At 41.7% G+C, this 22,148-nt stretch overlaps 1 protein-coding gene across 1 annotated transcript in view; it reads left to right on the forward strand.

Moving 5' to 3' along the window:
- Positions 1-580: 580 nt before the first annotated feature.
- itga5 (integrin, alpha 5 (fibronectin receptor, alpha polypeptide)) overlaps positions 581-22,148 on the forward strand; it is a 75,437-nt gene continuing 53,869 nt past the window's right edge. The window contains exon 1 of the mRNA XM_077575829.1: positions 581-881. The gene's annotated coding sequence lies outside the window, so the exon portion shown is untranslated. The remainder of the gene's footprint in view (positions 882-22,148) is intronic.

Consider the following 22,148-nt stretch of genomic DNA (forward strand, 5'->3'; position numbering starts at 1 on the left):
TCAGCTGATGTCAATGTTTGTAAGTATTTGGAAACATTAATAGATAACAGATCGCTTCCAGCAAGAGGCTCTGGAATGTTTAAGTGGTTTCTGTTTACACATTTCTCACTGTCCAGCTGCATCGTCCATTCCACTTTTACCTTCAGGATGGAAAACGCTGCCTTCAAACCATAGTACAGTTAAAAAAATGTTCTTCTTCACACAATGTGCTTTACTTAAGCCTGTTAAACATTTCTAGATTTTTAGCATACATTTTTCAAATGTCAGCTACCCCACACTAGATATGGAGAAAATAGGGATGTGTGTTGTGTACAGACCTGCAACCCTCGTAAGGATTAGAAAATGGATGGATGCAGTACTATAGATGTTCTTACTGCTCTTGGGATGAACAACACAGCACACCACACGCATAAATATGGACTAACACGAGTCTCCTCCCCAAAAAACATCTGTGTAATGTAGTACCAAGACTGACCTGTGAGAGGCAGCGTGGTGCCACAGGACATCCAAACTGCTGTAAAAGTAGTAGAAGAACAAAGAAGAGGCTAGGCTGGTAAAACGAACTACACAGTACAGCCTTGCTATTTTTATTTTATAACTATTGTAGCGACAGACTGTTAAAATTGGATAAAAATTCACTTTTGTCCAACACTTTTTTTTTAACGTGCTTCATTGAATGTATTCATGTGTGTAGTTTTTGATTTATTTTTCACTTTTAAAATGTAATTATGGTTAGCTGAAGGGATTTTGTGTGTGTGTGTGTCTTAGTTTGGTTTCCAAAACCCAAAATTACACCAGATAAATGCATATTCTAAACAAACGTAGACGTTCAGCACAAGTCATTGACATCCCTTGAAAAAATCAACAGATTCTGCACCAAGGTAAGCAATGCATTTCTATGATTTATTCTCCTAAAGCTCGTGTGTGGCCTAGTTGCTATCTGTGGTGCTAGCAAAGCTAACGAAGCTAGCTACATATTCATGGCTGCAAGGTTTTTAGAGGTTGGACGGAAGTAGAGTTGTCGAAATGTTACTCAATTAAGACCACTGTGACTCAGGTAAAACTAAATTATACTCCAAATATTACTTGAGTAAGTTAGCATTCAGTGGAAAAATATCTATTTAAACCGAGTAACTGGTGAGAAAATTATGTTTTTTTTAATCAGAGCAAAAAAGTCAAATGCGATCAAAGTTTGCAAAAGTTTGATTTTCAGTTGTGTGTTTTTATCCTGGGAGGTGTTCTGTACACTCACTAAACAATTTTTTTAAAGTTTTTAAAAAATTAGCACCCCCCCACTCCCCCCTTTTTTTTTTTTACCTGAGCAGTACAAACTGGTAGACATGGAGATTATGCATTAGGAGCCAAAAGGTCAACACTGGATCCATCCCACGCTCCAGCTGCCTCCCAGGGAAAACATTATGGTTGAGCGCTTTTGTGACATATGCCGCTTTTCCCACCAGACTTCTACGGGGATCTCACAGAAGTGGGATTTGGTTTTGGTGTGAACAATGCCAACCTGCATCCTGTCCATTAACTAACTAATGATAGTGATGCTGTGTTGAAAGTTTTTTTTAATGATTGATCATGGGTTAAAATAAATAAATGTTGCCTTTCATTTGGGCAAATTTGAGCTATTTGCCCAACTAAACAATTGCATGTTCAGGGATGTAATTATTGTAAAGACATTTTTTGACTTTTCCTTTATCAGTAATTCTTAAGACACTTTTAAATAGTGATGAAATTGTATAGAAATCAAACACGTTGCACGTTGGGATGAAGTCAAGTTTCTAATCTAGCTAGACATGAGATACTTCAAGTAATTGGCTGCTCGTGCCCACCAAATCCAACCGCCCTCCGGCCTGTGTTTGGTCTCACTAGATTAGAGAGCACCGTAGTGTGTCAGCATGTGACCCCGTTCTCGGGCCTCTTCATCAGGCCCCTGCAGAGTGTGAGCACTCACCCAGCAAGGAGAGGTCACCCTTCTGCCCCCTAAACACTACTAATCACAGACTCAACTGCTGAGCTCCGCCTCCTAGCCGGCAGGTGGATCAACGTGCTCTTTGTGGAATCACCTGAGGGTCTCCTTTTTTGTTTATTTGCTGATGATGACTTTAAAGCCACACGTGAACCTTTTATGTTGAGTTTGGGGCTGCAGCTGCTTCTGTTTGTTACACGTGAAGGCTGAGAGACGAGCATGTGCACCGGTACATGGCAGCATTTTGAACCGAAAAGTGTGTTGTTTTGGCTTTGTGTTAATAGTGTCAAAAGATTTCTCACGTTTCATTTCAGTCAATCTTTTCTATGACTTACTGCGACTTACGTTACCGTGACGACTTGAAGTGGGTTGGCGGGTGGTCACTAGTTGAGACAAAACAAAAACACATGAAAATGGTAACCCCCCTTGAAGACAGCATGGCGTGCATTTTCATTCACAGAGGCAGCACTTCATCACCAAACCACAGGGTTACACTTGTCAATTAGTGTAACAGTATATTTGCTGCCTGCAGCGGACGCATGGTCAAACACAAATTACTGGCGACCACTCAGCTAGGCTAGGCTCCAGCTCACCGTTGAACCTAATGAGGACAACGTGCTATCTTGGGATAGAATGATATAACTAATTTTTTTGTCAAAAGTTTTAGTCATTAATATATCCTCATCATTCACTTGCAATTTCTATGGAAAACGTGGATGCAATTCCCGACTTCTTAAAATTCGTTTTGGAGGAAGGGAAAGCAGGATAAGGCAGCTTGATGATGCATGAAAATGTGAAGAATAAAAAATAAATAAATAAATAAGAAAACTTACTTATGAAAATAAGTAAACACTGAGGAACATTTGCAGGAAGGTGCACATCTATCTATCTATCTATCTATCTATCTATCTATCTATCTATCTATCTATCTATCTATCTATCTATCTATCTATCTATCTATCTATCTATCTATCTATCTATCTATCTATCTATCTATCTATCTATCTATCTATCTATCTATCTATCTATCTATCTATCTATCTATCTATCTATCTATCTATCTTAGCTAGCTTGCTAGCTTGCTAGCCACCTCCCCGCAGTAAAATAAGACAAGATTTTGTTCAGCCATTTGCTGAGTGCAGTAAACCGGTCTAAATCTCTTTTATGGCTCCAAGTGGAAAATCCAATGATACAGTAGACTCATACTGAACATACCGTCTTTAGTTGCGGGATTGTGTTTGTATGACAAAGTGCAGGAGAAACAGTGTGCATAATTGAAGGCGAGGCTTTTTATGGAAAGAGACTATAGTTACCAGTTCGTTGTGTTGAATGAAAAAAAAATGGATGGATGGATGGATAGATAGATAGATAAATAGATAGAAGCGAAAGCGTCTGAAGAACAAAGGAAAGTGCAACGCACAGCATTTCATCGCTATGTCATCAGCATCCGCGCCTCCTTTAACGGACTCCGCTGAGCCAGTAAAGCACAGCACCCCACCCAGCTGAGCCTGGCCTGTCCTCCACCTGTGGCTAACATCATCAGTATGGCCCGCACCACAACTGAGAGTCATGGAAGCAATTACAGACATGACAACATGCTGCGCCACGGTGGTGGAACATGAGGGAAAGTAACTTTATGACACATTTGGCTCGCTATCGCAGTTAAAGGATGTTATTTGGCTCGTCACATGGATTATTCTCATCACTGGGAGGACCGTAACTTCTAAATTGATAACTTCCAGAGCTTCCCTGGAAGTTATCAAGGGCTTGACTAAAATATTCTTGATTGACTTATCTTAACTTGGCTTCTGAGAGTGTACAGTTCCCTGTGGAATGTCAGGAGTGGAAGGAAAGGAAGAAGAGACCAGATGCAAGTTTGGATATTGATACAACTAAGGAAAATGCTAAATTGGTCTTAAAATCTGCATAAACAAATTATGACAGTATCACTAACAATTCCAGATAACTCTAACTCGCTAATTTCTCACTATTTTATCACATCTAATGCATGGTAAAAAAAATTGTGGGGGATGGCGACTGTAAAAATGGAAACACTTATTTACAGCAGGAGACAAGCCCGGGCTTGGACCAAATGGCTAACAGAAAGCAGACGTGTGTGAGGAGTGAGGCTGAAGTTGACACGCAGATGAGTGAGCGTTAACTCCCTTTTGGGAATTTGAGCCTTGCCCATGCACCAAGAGGAGCACATGAGTGATAAGAGAGGTGTCAGAATAGAAGAAACGTCACACTCAGACGAGATTATTCTCTAAAGATGACAGCGAAAAAGTAGTTGACAGAAGATCAAGAACTCGACCATATGCACAATCTCACGGGTGACCGTTTGAATTGGAGCATTTGTGCTCTCTTCCCATAAACATCAGTAGAGGCTTGGTTGTCACGTGTCTCTAAAACAGTGATCCACTTCACAGGTATGCAGCTGGGAATGATCCAGTTTCACTTAAATGGTCATAAAATGTACATTTCTTCATTTCCTGCAAGTATATCAGCTTGTGTTCAACTAATCAGGCCCCAATTTCCCACTGAGTTATGTTCTGACTAAATTGAGATAAGATCATCATAATTTCAGTATAGCTGTAGTATACAATCGTGTACTTTTTGTGACAATTTTGTTTAGAAATAAGTTATTTGGCTGCATAATTCTGAGTGATTATGTGAGATATGCTCTGAGTGTTTTTTGAGCTTTGTTCAAAGCCAACAATTGTAAATGTTTCAATACCTACGATCACAATTAAAACCCTTTATTCATATGGTCAAACACAAGATGGCTCATGTCACAAGAAACACAAACAATAACCGATTAAAACGCTTGCATTATTGGCGGGCACAAATAGAGGAGCAGCTGGTTCTGCTGATTGTTTGTACAAAGTGTCTTGCATGTCATTCACCACGGTATGTCAAGTAGCAGAGTTTTCAACTGTAATGTAGTTCAGTCAAGCTAACGTAGCTTCTTCTATGTCTTCTACCACCACTACAACTACTACTGTACAACGGTAACAACAAACCAACGTTGCCCACGCCACACGACCTTGAACAAAGCGGCAAGTATTGGTACAATGTTGTCCAACTTCTGAAGCAAAATTCACGCTGGTAGTTTCACCACATTGTAGCAATGTTTCAACTGAGAGGATTAACACAAGACTTGACAAATAATTTCCACTCAGTGGTCAGGTTGGACGTCTCAACAGAGGCTAGACTAGCGATGGTGCCGATGGAGGCTACTCCAGATATCATCAAGTGTGACACATTGAAGACCGTCCTTTTACGACTGTTCAAACTGTCATAAAAGACAAAAAGCAGACCGCTTGCTGTCACTAAATTGCCTCAGAGATAGCAAACCTTTTTAGAAATGATGGAGAGATTACCGGCTGTCAGATTGCGGAGTCATTCCTATATTAGCTTGCTAGCTGGCCTATCTATGATGAATGTTTGTAAATTGTAAAAACTGTCATTCTGAAAAATACTGACTTGGCATTTTAAGTGAGTTGCAGGGTACAGCATGTGAATCATTTGTGTCTACAAAAAAAAAATGACATTTTGCTTTTTAACTGTCTTTTCCCCAGCGTGCTCATTCAGGAAGTGTGAGCGTTAGCTTGTATTGTGATTCATCTCTGCCACCTGGAGTCGAAATGTCTCACTGGCGAGAGGCGCTGACCATTCATGGTAATACCTGTCGAGCATGGACACCAACACTTGATGTTTGCGTTCTCATGCTGATTCATTTCCTCTAATGAACGCCCCCCCGTGCCTCCTGACTCAAGCTCAAGTCTCCCGACGTTCCTCTAAATAAGGCAGCGCGCCTCCTCTGTTGCTTGCGTCGTCTCCTGTGCACAGCGTTTGCGCTTGTTGAACGGGAGACTCAAGCCAAGCTCCTTTTCACTCTCACCCAGAGTCTCACACACACATGACTGGCTGAGTCTCCAAACATCTTAATCACAGAAAATGTGCACTATGAATCATCTGATTTCATGTCTCGGTGTCCCAGATTGCGCAATCAGCCCAATTCTTCACAAGCATTCTGGTTTTAAAAAAATAATCGTTGTAAATAACTGGAAATTCTTCTGAAACTACAGAAAGTAGTCATCTCTCTTGTATCAAAGTCTTGGTGAATTTGCTTGTACTTTGAGACTATAAAGTCTGACTTTCTGCACATTTTCTTATTTACATCTTCTCAATTGTCTGGGATGAAGTAGACTAAGACTAAGAGACACAGGTGAGTGGACATTGTTTGGTAGGTAGGGAACCAGGTGAAAATACTAAAAAAGCAACAGCATGTAACAAGTGCATTTAAAATAAAGCTAGTTTGACTTTATATTAAGAAGAATCACTGCTTCACCAATGCTATGGTAGCACCAGAACAGCTGCATTAGACTACAACATGGTTTGTGTGTCACAATTCCAATGTTTTGTTCTGAAGTGGCACAATTTGGAATATACCATGGCGGTGTAAATACAAAACAATAAATGCATTGCATTGTTAGGCCTCAAAATGATCATGCCATTATGACCATGACTAAGTATCCTTGAGCAAAGATATTGAACCCCCCAGTTGCTCCTGATGCTGTGTGAATGAGTAGTCGAGTGTTTTCCACCTTACAAGCCCCTCAAAGCGCTATATAAATGAAGTACCATTTATTTATATATATATATCGTTTATAATTATTGAATATACACAGTGGAACCCCCTCACATTCACTGTTTGGCGTTTCCTCTGTTATTCGCTGAAAAACGTTCTGCTGTTTTTGTACGCAAAGCCATGCCTCATAATAAATAGTGCTTCGGTGGCATTTTGGGGCCAAAGTACTATACTATGTTGAAATAAGGGGAGGAGTTTTAGTGAGTCAGGCCATAGGCTTGTCTAATAGAAAAAAGGGATTTCCCTCTTTTCTTTGGTCCTTCCTCGGGTCTCCTGACGGCCTCACAACTCTGGCTGGAAGTGTTCGGTTTAGGTGAACGGTATGGGATTTTTTAATAGGTTTTAGGTGAACTAATGAATACACACTCACGCACGCACACACGCACATACAAAATAAAAAAATTAAAAATTAAAAAGAAAAAGAAAGAGAGAGCATTGATGATGACATGTCAAATCGGTACTGAGCTCTCCAGAAAAAAGTGATTTTCCAACATCTTTTCAAAGCTTTTTGGGTGTGCATCAATTATTTGCAGATTTTCACTACTCACCTGCGTGCACAATTATACAGGTAGCCCTTATGGTTGAATCTTCAGTATTTACACGTGAAGTTTCCAAACATTCTTGTTACGACATACAGTGGCGGGTGTGTCTAACTGTATATGAACTGTATATTTGGGCGTATTACGATTGCCATGATGGTAGAAGGAAGTGAAAGCTAACTGCAGCTCTCCTGTTCCCATTTTTTAGCTGGTCAGGCACGGTCAAGTGTGGGGTCACATGACAACATTTGGGTTATTGTAGCACCTCCACTTCAACCACCAACAGGATTTAGTGACACAAACCTCCACTGTTCACAAACTGTTCTGTTGTCGTTTTATACAAAGGTAACCGCTGGTGAGATCATTTCTTCCTGCTGGTTGTTCCACTTGTGAAAATGTGAAAGAAAAGGTTTGTTGAATGTGTAACTTATCACTCTCCCAAGCCCAAAAGAGGACTGACTGTAGCTGCAGAGTGAAGGAGATCCCTCACTAAGCCGTTAATAATCAGATTTATATGACACGACGGGTTGAATGCAATTCATGCCATGACCGTAATTGGGCGTGACTGTCACACACGCATTTCAACACTTTCAACAACATGCGGCCGTCGTTAAGTTGTGTAAAAGATTTGTTTTGTCTTGTGATTTTTAGAGCTTTTCATCAGCAGCACACAACACAACATTCCTAAACACAAACACAGGAACTCTGGGATTGTTTGGCCCTCCGAAGAACACCGTGTCTGCTGAATGCAAACCTGCTCAGCCCACCTTACAAGCCAGCACAAAATGTATCATGCTGAAGCTATTTATAGTCCACAACTCGCTCTTGGAAGAAAGGATTCCTTGCGGCCTGGAGACAAGTCATATAAACTGCAGCAGATTGACTATTAAGGACAGTCCTGAAAGCCAAGCGCCTCATTGGAAAGATTTTCCAAGATGATCCTTGAGCTCCATTCAGCTGCAATAAAAATTCCTGACTGGATCCTTTTTTTTTCTCCCTGCAGACTATTGTTTTTAGTTTAAGTAATGACAGAAACCTACATGTTTAAGTTAAGGATTTATAACAGCATTTGCATTTTTAGTAAAAAAAGATGTGCTCAGACATTTTATTAGGTACCTGCACTATCTACTGAGATTTAGTCGATGACCCGGGGCTTCATTCATTCACTTTCATGTCCTAATTAGCCTTGCACAGAACATATAGTGAACTTACACTGGACAATTTAGAGTTTTCAATTAGCCTAACATGCATGCTTTGCGAATGTGCGAGGAAGCCTGAGTATCCGGAAAAATCCCGAACCTCACAACTGCTTGGCAGACACACTAACCACTAAGTCACTGTGTTGCCGCAATAAATTCTCCCAAGTTAAAGAAAATTTCCAAACCTGAATTTTACTCCTTGGCTTGTCTCGCCACCAAAGTTTGTGGAGGGACAAACCAAGAAGCCGAGGAGTACAAAAATAAAAAATAAAAATCTACATGTGAGGTTGAAGCTACTTTAACGTTTGGTTAGGGGTAAACGGTACACATATGATATAGTCATGGTATGGCATGGTCAAAAGTTAAAGAAATCAAATTATGTAAATGCTAAATTCTAACACTGCTTATCTGTTATCACGTCAACTGAACAGCAATGTTAATACTAAGACATGCAATCTATCTTGGCTGGTCCATGAAGTAGATAATATTTGGTCACCTTGGCAACAATAGTGGTTGTGTGGTCCTTTTTATTCCCTGCTAATGTAGCATTCACGTCATTTTAAAACTGTTATTTCAAGGTCCAATTATAACATAGATGTACATAGTAGTAGTAGTAGTAGTAGTAGTGGTCGCATCGCCAATTAGGTGGCCGTTGTGAAGAGGAATAAATTTATTTTTCCTCTTTGCGTGTTCCAAAAATATGAAGACAGATTTAATGTAAGAAAAAACACCTTTGCAAAAATGATTTAATAAAAAACAGAGATCTCTGGACATCGTGAGAGATTCCAAACATCACGTAACAGGTGGAATTTCAGAGTGCCGAATGTGTCTCTTCCGCGGGGAAGATGGCTTTTTATAGTTAAACCGACCGCCTCTCTTTCATTTGTAGACAAAACATACTCTCTGGGTACTTTTCCGTGAGCGATGGCGCAAACAGAGTCAGGGGTGTGTGTGTTCGAAGCAGATTCTGTTGTCAAGGACTAAATGTGTTTTCGCACAGAACACTGAGAATAAATTTTTTAGACCAAACAATATGTTCCAGCTTAGTTCAAGGTCAAATTATACTGAGTTCAACACTATCTCACATCTATAAAACATTTCGACATGGTTAATATAAAGAATTAAAATGTTAATAATGTATAACAATGGTTAATATATGAAATAAAGAATTTAAATGTTAATAATATCTAACAGTTGGGAACAGTCGTCTGAAGTCGTCTCGGTCCTGGGCCCGAAGCAGATGGTCAGAAAGAGGGCTGGTGGCGCCAGCCACGAGGAGGAGGTTGAGATGCATCGGTTGTTTTGCCGTTACTGAGTCGTCCAGATGAGCCACGTGACCGAGCAGATGGTCGCCGCTTCTTGATGAGGTTGCAGACCATTGATGGATTTCCTGCCCTGGCGTAGATAGCCTCGTTGCCGATGAAGTCGTAGCAACGGATACAAAGAATGCTCCTCAAGCAACGCCTGTGGAATGCATCCAGGCGGCGTTGCATAACTGCTGAGAGCGTCCGTGTTTCGCTGGCGTAGAGTAGGACTGGATGATGAAGGAGTCGAAGAGGCGGAGTTTGGTTTTCCAAGCTGATAGAGGGGCTCGACCAAACCCTGGAGAGTCTGCCGAAAGCGCTGCGAGCCAGCTGGAGTCGGCGCAGGATCTCGGGATCGCAGGAACCATTCGTGGCAAACTTTGACCCAAGGTAGATGAACTCCTCAATGACCTCCACCTCTAGACCACGACCAAGTGGTACCAGAGGTCGGACCATCAGCGGATCCATCAGCGACTGTAACTTGGTCTTGACCCAGTTGATTTCCAGTCCAAGTGGGAGGGCCTCCTCCGAGAAAATAAGCAGAGCATCCGAGAGGGCGTCCAGGAAGGTGGCAAGCAGGACGATGTCGTCGGCGTAATCAAGTGTGTGAGCATCAGAAGAGACACGTCGGTCTGAGACTAGCACACACCTCTGGGCAATGGGCGAGGGACGAGGTGACCCAGTAGTCAACGGCAACATTGAACAAGTTGGGGGCGGCCACACAGGTCTGCCACACGCCCGAGCTGGTGCGGAACAGCTGCGAGACCAGAAGCCTGCACGGGATGTCCATGTTGTATCTGTGTACAGATCCCGCAGGATGTTGATGTATTTGCGTGGGATGCCAAACCCTGAAGCAGAAGCCAGAGGACACCTCGATCGAGCGAGTCGAACGTCGCCTTGAGATCGATGTTCGCGGTGAGGAGGGGCTGTCGGTTTCCCTCCGCTGCTCGGCTAGAATCCGAAGGGCGAGGATGCAGTCAGCTGTCGAGCGGTTTGGGGTGAAGCCGGCTTGTTGTGGGCGGCGCTTAGAGACAAGGTAGGGCTGAAGACGCTGCAAGATTATGGAAGTTACGACTTTGGATGGCACAGACAGAAGGGTGATGGGGCGGTAGTTGGCAGGGTTTCTCTTGTCACCTTTGTTCTTGTAGAATGACACCACAACGCCGGATTTCCACTCCCGTGGAACTCTTTCTACTGCCCAGATGGCGCGGCAGATTTAAAAGAGCCGAGGGTGGAGGACGTCGGGGACAACTGCAGCATTTCGCCTGTAATCCCATCCGCTCCTGGGGCGCGGCCCGCGGGAAGCTACCTGATGGCGGACTCTATTTTGGCAAGTGAGGGAGGAGTGATCGAGTGTATCAACGAAACGCTGAAGGCCGGCGGAATGGGGGGGCGCGGGCTTGTTGAGGGCGGCTGAGTAATGTGCGCGCCAACGCTCCAGTTTCGCCGGGGTCTCTGTGATGATGGAGCCGTCAAGACCGGGAAGCAGGGAGGTCTGGTGATGATGTCCGACGCTGCGCAGGACTTTGATGTTCTTGAAGGCAGAACGTACGTTGCCTCTTCGGAAATCCTCATCAGCTGCCCTGGCGATGTCCTTCAGCCAGGCAGCCTTGTCGCGACGGAGGTGGCGCCTGCGTTCGGCGTTTAGTAGCCTGTAGCTGCCAGTGTGACCCTGGAGCCTCACTGCGACATCTCTACGAGGTCCAGAGAGTCAGTGGTGCGGAGGGTGCTGGGGAACTGTGACCATGTGACCACTCTCTTCAACAGAGTTGGGATCTACTCATTTCCTATAGGTAATTTAAAATACTTAGGCATAAAAATCTCACCTAAATTAACTGATTTAATTCATTTAAACTTTTCTCCACTTCTGGATAACATTTATAGTGACTTGGAGCGCTGGAATAATCTTCCTATTTCTCTAATAGGACGAATAGCCACCATTAAAATGAAAGTTTTACCTAAAATAAACTATTTTTTCTCAATGATTCCATTTAAACCTACGGCTAAATGGTTCCAGTTGTTGGACTCAGCCGTAACAAAATTTTACTGGAATAAAAAAAAAGCAAAGATTAGTCTATCTACTCTTCAGAAAAGCAAATCCAAAGGTGGTCTAGAGGCACCAAATTTTATGTACTACTATATAGCTAACCAGCTACAATATATCGTTCTATGGGCACAACCCAACAGAGACACTAACTGTTGGTTGGAACTAGAACAGAAGGATTGTAATAACCTCAGACTTCGAGATTTACTCTTTATTACAACATCGATTAAGCGCCATAATTGTTTTAAAAACCCAATGATTTCCGCCACCGTGACTGCCTGGTGGAAGGCACTAGAATTGACAAAAGCCCAAGTGGAGCCCTGTGGACTTTCTCCCCTATGGCATAACCCCGACTTTCAACTTAACAACCAACCGTTTCATTTAGCTGTGTGGGAGCAGAAAGGAATTACACATCTCCACCATCTCTTCTCAGATAATATGTTTATATCATATACATCCTTGCTCCAAAAATACAATATAAAAAACGGAAATTTTTTACATTATCTACAAGTTAAAAATATGATAAAGAAAAAAATTCCAACACTTCGGGGTACGCTCCAACCGCCTGTTTTAGCTAAAGATATTAACAAGCTTTCTCCGACAACAACAAAAAAACTTTCAAAAATATATAAGTTACTTTCATATACTGATAAAATGTCTTTACCCATCTCGAAATGGGAGACAGACTTGTCTATAGCACCGGAACCTGACTTTTGGATTCAAGTTTGTGAAAACGCATTTAAAATGACAAAACACACAAATTTACAACTTATCCAATATAAAGTTATTCACAGAACATACATTACTCAATATATGATGAAGAAAATGGGACTCTCAGACTCCGACATTTGTCTCCAATGCTTACAAAACACTACAGACACTTATGGTCATGCTTTATGGTTATGTACTCCGGTTATGTATTTCTGGACTAAAGTCTTAGAAAAACTTTCCGCTATTTTGGACTGTAGGATACCTTTATCTCCAAACTTGTGTTTGCTAGGTGACCTAACAACAACTGATTTACCACATAAACAATTTCAATCTACACTTGTAGCCCTTACTATCGCTAAAAAAACAATTCTTGTTAACTGGAAAAATAAACAAACTCTGAATATCGACCAATGGTCTAACCTCCAAATAAATCACATTTTAATGGAAAAAATATCTGCCTCAAATAAAAACCAAATATCAAAATTTATAGAAACATGGTCTACGTATATAGAATTTTTTAACCTAATTCCGGTTACTTAATTCTGTCTGTTAGAGAGAGCCACTACATCGTGATAACTTACATTGATGTTTCTGCATTTGGCAATTTATTATTATATTATATTATTAGTATGGGATTTTTTTTTTAATGGGCTTTAGGTGAACTGATGAATACACACACGCTCGCACGCACGCACGCACACACACACGCACATACACATACTCACCCACATACAAAAAAAAAAGTATATATATGTATATATATATATATATATATATATATGTGTGTATATGTATATATATATGTATATGTATTTAAAAAAAAAAAAAAAAAAAAAAAAAAAAACATTTATTAAAATTTTTTTAATTGATTTGTTGTTTTTAAAAAAAAAAAAAAAAAAAAAAAAAAAACAGAGTTGGGATCCGGAAGCGCTGAGAACCTGTTGCGGACCTAGATTGCATAGTGTTGAGAGTAGGCCGGGGAGCGTAGCTTGTCGATATCTGGGTGGCGGGTGCTGTTGGCAGAGGGTGTGGAGCGGCGGAGATGTACATACATTACACATACTGTATATGTACTTTCATATTCTACTTTTACTAATTGAAAACTTTGAGTTTTGCGATAAAGAAAGTTACTGTTATTGTTACCATAGCTTTGTTGTTTTAACAAGCCTTTTTATACACTATCAACAGTGTGAAGCCATTTGGAATTTTGGTGATCTGGATGGAGCAATGAATGAATTAAAATGTAGCTGTTTAAACATTTGTGGTGGCAATCTTCCTCAGCCAGCTGGGCTAATAATGGAACAGACCACCCCATTGCTGATGCGACCATGCAGAAAATAAGCAGACATAACCACTATACACAACCACTGCGTTTTGAAAACATACACTTGGGTTCGCTATAAAATGGGCAGAGGGGGCTCTTATATTAACCAGACTGTTGAACAAATAACTGCACGGTTCAGAGAGGTAAACGGGACCAGAGAACAGGTGTGGATTCTACGTAAGGATGTGTCACATTTCAGAAAAGCTGCGTCTGAACGATAATAACGCCGTTGACCTCGCAGCCTTTCATTAGAAGACACCTCACTTCCCGTCTGCTTCGACTGGCTTGTTCTCATGCTTCACTCTGTTTAGCTAGAAACCCAATCCAGACTGAGGACATGACATTCGCCGAGGCTCCTTAATGAATCTGCTGACATTGCACTGTCAATCATTTCGGGTGCTCTGATGTCCTTGCCCTGTGTTGTGGTAGACCTCCCACTTGCACTGGATTTCACCTCGAGGCGACGTAAGCCTGATCGTACGCCCACTGATGGCGTCTATATAAGGCAAGCGTGCCTTGGACAGCAAGTGAACATAAACAACCGGGATAAAAGGAGGCCTGGAGGTGTCGCACTGTAAAAGCCAAACCCGCACATGACGTTTATTTGAACGTGACATTGCTTGCTAGCATGCGGCATTCTTGTAAGACCTCCGCTGAGTTCAACAGCGGCTCGCCTTTTCCCGCTCAAGGTCGTCTAGACAGGACATACATCAGGAAGTCCTCGGACGAGGTTTCAGAACACCGTGGACTCGATGTTCAGCATGTTTGAGTTTTTCTATTTTTTATTTTTACACAACTGTATAGTGCACTGATGTGCACAGGTGTTAGACTCAAGGCCTGGGGGCGAGATTTGGCCTGCCACATAATTTTTGGTGGCCCATTAAAGTAAATAAAGTGTGTACTTCATATTTCTTGCATAGTAAGATCTGTTCCAAAATTAAGGTGGAAATTTCTTGACAATAATATGTTATATGTGACCTCACTAGTCTAAACGTGCCATTCTGATTTATATTACTTTTATGGAATTTGGGTTATGAAGCAAAATCCATTTTAGGGGGCGGCCATTTTGCCACTTGCTGTCGACTGAAGATGACATCAATGTTGCTCAGGGCTCAGGCAGCAGCCAATCACAGCTTACCTGTTTTCCGAAAGCTGCCCTGTGATTGGTTGTTACCTGAGACCTAAGCAACACTGATGTCATCTTCAGTCGACAGTAAGTGGCAAAATGGCAGCCCCCTAAAATGGATAATTAAAAAAACGGCTGGATTTTGCTAACTCATATTCTCATAACGCAATATTAACCATAATGCCATATTTACACGAGTGAGGTCACATATAACATATTTCAATAAATGTTTAAGGTTGAGTTCCACCTTATCATTTTTCTTCCCTTTTTACAGCTATTACAAGCAAGTATTTATTTGCGGTTGTGTATTTTCAATGAGGGGACTCTGAAGGCCATATTTTCTTGCATAACGCAAATCAATATGAAGTCTCGCTTCATGTCACGGGTGTCAACTGGCCGCAAACAAAAGTGCAGCGGGCAAGGGGTGGGCTTTTGTTGTAGTGCGCTATCTAACATCCCAGGCACGGGTGGCATTTCCCCAACATTGTTAATTTTTATGTAAACAGCGCAGTGACGCTGAGGAACTTCCAGAGGTAGAAGAAAAACATGTTGCCATGCGGCCAATTAATTACGGCGGAGTCATGACATTAGTGGTGCTGTTTTCATTGGCGCTCCCATATGGTCGCTGTGACACAAGCTTAAAGGTCTTCTGCTGGGTGAGAACTGAGGAGCCATATTTGGTAACCTGAAAGAGCCAGTTCAAATTGGAAACCGCGTGACTCAATACGAAGCAGAGGAACCATGTGACTTTAACCAGCTCAGAAGAAGACCAAAATCAGAACAACACAAATAAATAGTGAGAATATGAGAAACAGACGGGTTGAACTGCAGCGTTCCTCGTAATGAGTCAGCTCAGCAAGAAAACAAGGATTACATCTTTTGCTTCTTCTTTGGCTTTTAAGCTACACTTCTTCCAAAACACAAAGGATCCTCAACAGGGGGTTTTAAGAAAAGAAGACCGTAAGAGTGCTTAACTTCTTTTGTACGACAGTTATACCTGATAAAATGTCACTAAGTTAGTCAAAAATGTTGTCCCTGCAAAAGTTCATTCTTTTTTAATTATTTCCTGTGGGTAGATATGAGTTAACTGGACACCTAAATGTGACCAAAAAGAACAATGATGAAGATGGACAACTCTTGTGAAAATGCGATATAAGGCATGTTTGTGTTTGTGTAACCTTAAGGGAGAGTGGGGCGACTATTTCCATGTGCATTGTGTCAAACATATTTGGGTAGTGGGTGTGAGTGGGTGTGGGAACACAGCAGCAAATTGGAGGGAATGTGCCAACAGTCGTATGTGTGTGTGTGTGTGTGTTTGAAACAACACCCCGAGGCTGTACATGTCATAAAATGGCCGACCGTGTACAAAAACACAAGAGCGGGGTATATGGGGCTACATCATTACATGGAGAGACAAATAGGCCATCCAAATAAAATATGACGCGCTGAATGCTAAATTGGGTGGGTGGATGTGCAAGGGTCATGGGAGGGTCTTGACTCGCTTTTACAAGCTTGCTCATGTTTATTAGTTGTTGTTTTATTGTCAGATAGGCCTGCTGGCATTTCCACGTTTTTCATATATTCATGTTAAATTTCAAGTGCTAGCAAATGGATGTCTACACACTCCAAACCAACAGGGGGCAGCCTATTCCAGCATTTCCTTTGGGCTTGATAAATATACTAAAAGGAAAGTTACTTACCAAAAATAATGTTAGGTACGCTGGCATACGTGACAAATAGGCTATGTCAATGTTGGTGTGTTCCAAGTGTCATGCATATTTTTTAAAGCAAGTTTTTTTTGTTTGGTATTGTGTACTGTGGCAAGACATGCTTGTAAAACGTACGTAGTTGTAAATAGTTCCGAGGACACTGGGGCACACGCCCAGCGTACGGCAAGTGAGGAGGAACAAACTACATTAGTGTCGGCAACTGAAGAGCCACTTGAAAAAAAGAAACCACGGTAGCCACATATCGTTTGAGCATCTAAAATGAGGTTGGGTTTTAACCGTTTTACTTTCCTTTTTTCTTTTTAATTCTGCTGCAGACACCGTTCCAACAGGTGGCCCGTTCAAAGCGATATGTCAGCGCATCCGCCATATTGGATGTGGCACTTGTATTCACCATTAAATCGGCAAATAATTAGTAAGATTGAGGTAGAATGGGATAATGCAATTACAGGTAATGGTTCCTTATTACAGTTTTTCTCCATAGGTTTGGCACATTTCTTGAAACTGAGATGACATTTTCAAAATACCATGGACAAATCACTAAACTACCTTACAATTGGTCTCAACGGAATGGCATTTCTCATTGCTTTCATCAAATTGCCAATGTCTTAGTACATGTCTCAATTGCCTCAGTGGATCTGTGCTAATGGTTGTGTAGATTTAGCCTACAGTTAGCACAATGTGCCCACATTTAGCACATTTTCCAAATGAATGGATCTTGCTGATCAAACTGGATTAGTTGTTTTTCCAGTCGAATGGTTGTCCTCTCTAAAACATGTCAACAGGATTTCAGTGTGTAAGTCATAATATGCAAAATCATCTCTTCAATTGTCAAAATTCCAGCATATTACAGTAGATCAGTGTAGAGAGGATGGTTGAGACATTCACGCCATTTTTATTCTCCTCGCTGCATTGCAAGGGAAAATATCCGCTGCGACGTGGATGAAAACCAAACAGAGAGCAGCGTATAGATGGCTAAGAGAATTAGGACGATGGCCAAGAGGGGGAAGGTGACGATAGTGACTGCACAGTAAATTTGACTCTATATAGATTAAATTTGAGTCTATATTGAGCGGAACCAAATAGACTTAGTTTTAGAATAATATTTACACTTGGAAGCGAGCAAAATAAAGAATTAAAAAATACAATACAAGTCACTCAAGGGTTGAGGAACCTTCAGGTTAGGAGACGGCCCCAGTACCACCTGAGCTTCGCCACTTCTACTGTTTGCTTAGCTCCAAGATGTTTTTGGTCTTGGAGTTACGAAAATTCCAGCTGACACGAGCTGAAGGTCGTGAGTTCCTCAACCCTTGAGTGACTTTTATTTATTTATTTTTCAATTCTTTATTTTACTCTCTTCCAAGTGTAAATATTACTCTAAAACTGAGTCTATTTGCCCCCCTTAAGCCTGGTCTCTGGCGACGGGTCTGGCGCCCGTGCATATCACTGACCAGGCTTTCTTTTCCAAAGCTTTGGTCCAGGGTTGGGACAGGCAAGTTCAGTCCTAGAGAGCTGCAGTCCTGCATGTTTTCGGTTTCTCCTACCCGCAACCCAGGTGTTTCAAATTATCAGCTCATAATTACGTTCTGCAGGAGCCTCTCAGTTGTGTTCGAGGAGGGAGACATCAAAAACATGCAGGACTGCGGCTCTCTAGGACCCAACTTGCCTACCCCTGGTACAGGGTGTACCTCGATTTTTGCCTAAAGTCAGCTGGGATAAACTCCAGCTCACATGGAGGTTGCTCAGTAGACATTTTTGTTCAGAATGATAAGTCTAATGTATGTGTAACAAGTTTGGACACATTTTCTTCTTGACACCAAAACACTTCCATTATTTCTGCTGTTGTTAATACGTGAGTTGGCGTTCACACTCTGGTGAGTGATGACGTAATGACATGATGATGCACACAAGCTTCTGATGTGGCCAAAGAGAGCCACAACCAAATAGACACTCATTATTGTTTCCTGTACACAGTGTGACTTGGAGGACTCAACAAAGGCATTCCGCTGACCACGTTCGACTCCCTGTTCATTTCAAGTTAGAACTCGGAACACACCAGAGAAATAAAGACGGTTTACACACGTCAACACAAATAATGCTATGGCAACCGGATTTGTTGTGATGTACAGTCCTGCTCACTGTTATTGGCACCCCTTCGTTTTTTGTATGATCTCTACAATATCTTTGGAAATAAATGGAAATGTACCAAATTTATATCATCAGGACCTTTTAATTGGATGTCCAAAATAATTCCACAAAGGAAATAATGGGACCCCTCTTTGATATTTGGTTGCACACTCTTAGCCATCTCTAAGCTTCTTGCAGTTCTCCGCAGGTATTTCCCCCCCAATCTTCCTTTGCAAATTGTTCAAGCTCTTGAATGTTCACAGGTTTCTTTTCGCAATGGCACATTTCAGCTCATATCAAAGATTTTCATTCGGATTGAGATAAGGAGTTATTGCTGGCGATTTTCATTCGAATTGAGATAAGGAGTTATTGCTGGCCATTTTAAAACAGTATTTTTTTTTCTTTTTTAACCATTCCTTTGTGCTTTTGGATGTGTGCTTTGGGTCTTTGTTTTGCTGGAGGACCCATGACCTTCGACTCAAACCAAGTTGTCTAACACTTGGTAGGACATGTCCCCCTAGAATGTCTTGATAATTCTCTGATTTCATGATTCCTGTGATTTGATGAAGGCCTCCAGTGCCAGATGCAGCAAAGCAGCCTCGCAAAATGATGGATCCTCCACCGTGCTTAACTTTAAGGAGGGTGTTCTTTTCCTTGGAAGCTTCATTGCAATAAAACTGTTGGCGTGCATTGCCGAAAAGCTGTATTTTTGTTTCATCCGTCCACAGAACATTTTCCCAAAAGAATTATGGTTTGTCCAGGTACTCCTTGGCAAAGGTTAGCCATTCTTTTTTTTTTATGTCTGTCTCAGGAATGGTCTTCACCCATGAAACCCTGTTTTTGGTTCAGTGTGTGGCGTATGGTACTTCTTGAAACCATGATTCCAGACCGTTCCAGGTTGCCTTACAGGTCTTTGGGTGTTCCCCCCCCCCCCCACCATTTGCACCAACCGTTGAAGACTCCTGTCATCAATTTCTCTCGTCCCCCCCCCAATGTCTATGGAGGTTCCATGCTCGTCAAACTTTCTACGCCCTGCTGAAACAGAGCTACCAAAATCTTTGGAGATGGCTCTATACCCTTTGGAGGTCTTGTGTTTGCGAATTATAGCACTTCTGATGTCTTCAGACAGCTCCTTTTTTTGGTTTGTTTCAAAGGAAAAGTGGATAACGGGTGGCTTTTTAAAACATCAGCGTCATCATTCATTGGTTAAATCATGTCAATTGGGCACAGACAATTTAGAACAGGGAATTCTGATTTGTGATTTACCAAAGGTGAGTCACAATGTGTTTCCATACTGATTTACAGTTAAGGGTGCCAATACCAGTGACAGAGGATGTTTTAAATTTTCTATTTTTTTATGCCCATTGGTTATTGTTTTAAATTGTTTTTTTTTTTTAATAATTTGGTCTTTCAGATAAATAACAAGTTCTCTATAAAAAAAATGAAATGTTTTAGTTAACTCTTTTTTTTTTTTCAGAAGAGGTTCCACATGATGTACTTTACCTTCATGGGTGCCAATAATGGTGAGCAGGACTGTAGTGACAAAAGAATGCACTTCTCTGTCCTTGTTGCTCAGCACAGTAGGACTAAAGTGGCAAAATGTCAATAATAAGAGAAGCTCAGAATGCATATTTTAATGGTAAGTACACAATGTGTTGATTTTTTTTCAACTTGTGTGACTTTTAAGATGTTTAAAATCTGGCTTTAATTTTTATTTCATTTTTTAAATTCAAACAACTCTACCATGCATCCTGGAATGAATCACGTTGCACTTTTGAAGTTTGACTTCTCATATTGATATTTATTATTATGTTATTTGTGCACATTCTGCTAAGCCAGTTATAAACTAAAATACTGTGCATCCTGTATGTCATGTTGTCATCAAACATTACTTGTGGATGTTCCGACATGTAGGATAATAAACATCCCACGGAATGAAAGCCACTCATGTCCCCTTCATACTGTTGAGCGCTTGTACATAAAAACACGTGTTGATTTTAAAGAGATGACTGCAGACAGTGCAACGAACAAACCTTTACCCCCTAAAAAGCCCCTGGGAGGATTTCTTCATCTATAACAATCACGTTACGTCGCGTTGCTAAGCGCGTGTGTTGAAAACAAAGGGCGGGCCGCTGTGCAACTGGAGCCAGCTCATGACTTCCGCCGCTTCATGACTCATCTGTCATCCAACGTGCCATATCGCACAGTCTGGAACAATCAGCATCACTTTGGGGAGGTGGGAGACCAAAGGAATGGAGTGATTGCCTGGACCAGAGTGACCAAAGAACAAGAAGTTAACGAAACAGGAAGCCAGAGCGGGCTTTTACACCCGAGGAATTTCCTGTCTGCTCCATGTGTGCTGCTCCAGCTGAGGAGAGACATGAGGAAACAGGAGGAGGAAAGAAAATCAATATGTGTTTTTACGGAAGACAAGCTTAGGGTTTGGATCACGAGCAGGCTCGTTCTTGAGCCAAACAGTCCATTTCAACCAGAGGCTCACTTTCTCTCAACGGTGTGGGTGTTTTTCCCCCCACCAAGAACCACATTTTCCATCATTAAAACAAATGCCCTCACCTGAGAGCATCGGATTCAAAAGGAGAAGGGAAATGGCCCCAAGGAACAAACATACATTAAATCCTCTGATTGTTCCGACTTGCGTACAAACCGCTAAGCTACCTCTTGTGGTTTTTATTTGCTGTCTGTACCCGAGTGGTAAAATGGTGTTTATTCTGTGACTTAACAGTTGCCTAATGGCTGGCCTCAGGGTGTCTCTAGACCCCCGCCCCACTAGAGTCAGCCCACCAAAGAGGGTTAAATGAGGGTGGGCGTAGGTTGTGGTCCTAAGGTGTCAAAAAGTCTGACATTTAGGTCATTTTGGTGGATGGCCACCATGTCCATGCAACAAAGCCTCATCAACAAGGAGTTAGTTGAGTAAACCCCTTTTCCCACTGCACTCGCAGCGTGCTCATAGTACCAGAAAGTAAGCACAGAGAATTTTGATGCTGGTTTGTTGCAAAAGATATTCCTTGCTTTGCTTATTTGAGGAGGAGGAGGAGGAGACAGTGGCGCAAAAATAGGGAATGGTACTTTTTTTTTGGTGAGTTCCACCATGACCGCTTCAAGGTAGGCTGGGCAGAGACCAGCTTTTTCTTAAACACATCACTGTATGTCAACTCTCATACATCCCAAAGCTCGGGACACTATTAAGGCTTCATACATTGTCCTCATGCCGTTACATGTAAATAAGTCAGCCAAAACAAAAACTATTTTTTTAATTCCAGGCGCTCTGTCGTAGCAATTCCAGGCGCTCTGTCGTAGCAATGCTCCATTCCGTGTGCCCGCTGCTCACCACATACACGATGAATGGGTTTGTTGATGGCACACTGCTCCCTGCTAAGTGCAGTGTGAAAAAGGCTTA

This window comes from Vanacampus margaritifer, chromosome 1, assembly GCF_051991255.1.
Source record: "Vanacampus margaritifer isolate UIUO_Vmar chromosome 1, RoL_Vmar_1.0, whole genome shotgun sequence".
Taxonomy (NCBI): Eukaryota; Metazoa; Chordata; class Actinopteri; order Syngnathiformes; family Syngnathidae; genus Vanacampus; species Vanacampus margaritifer.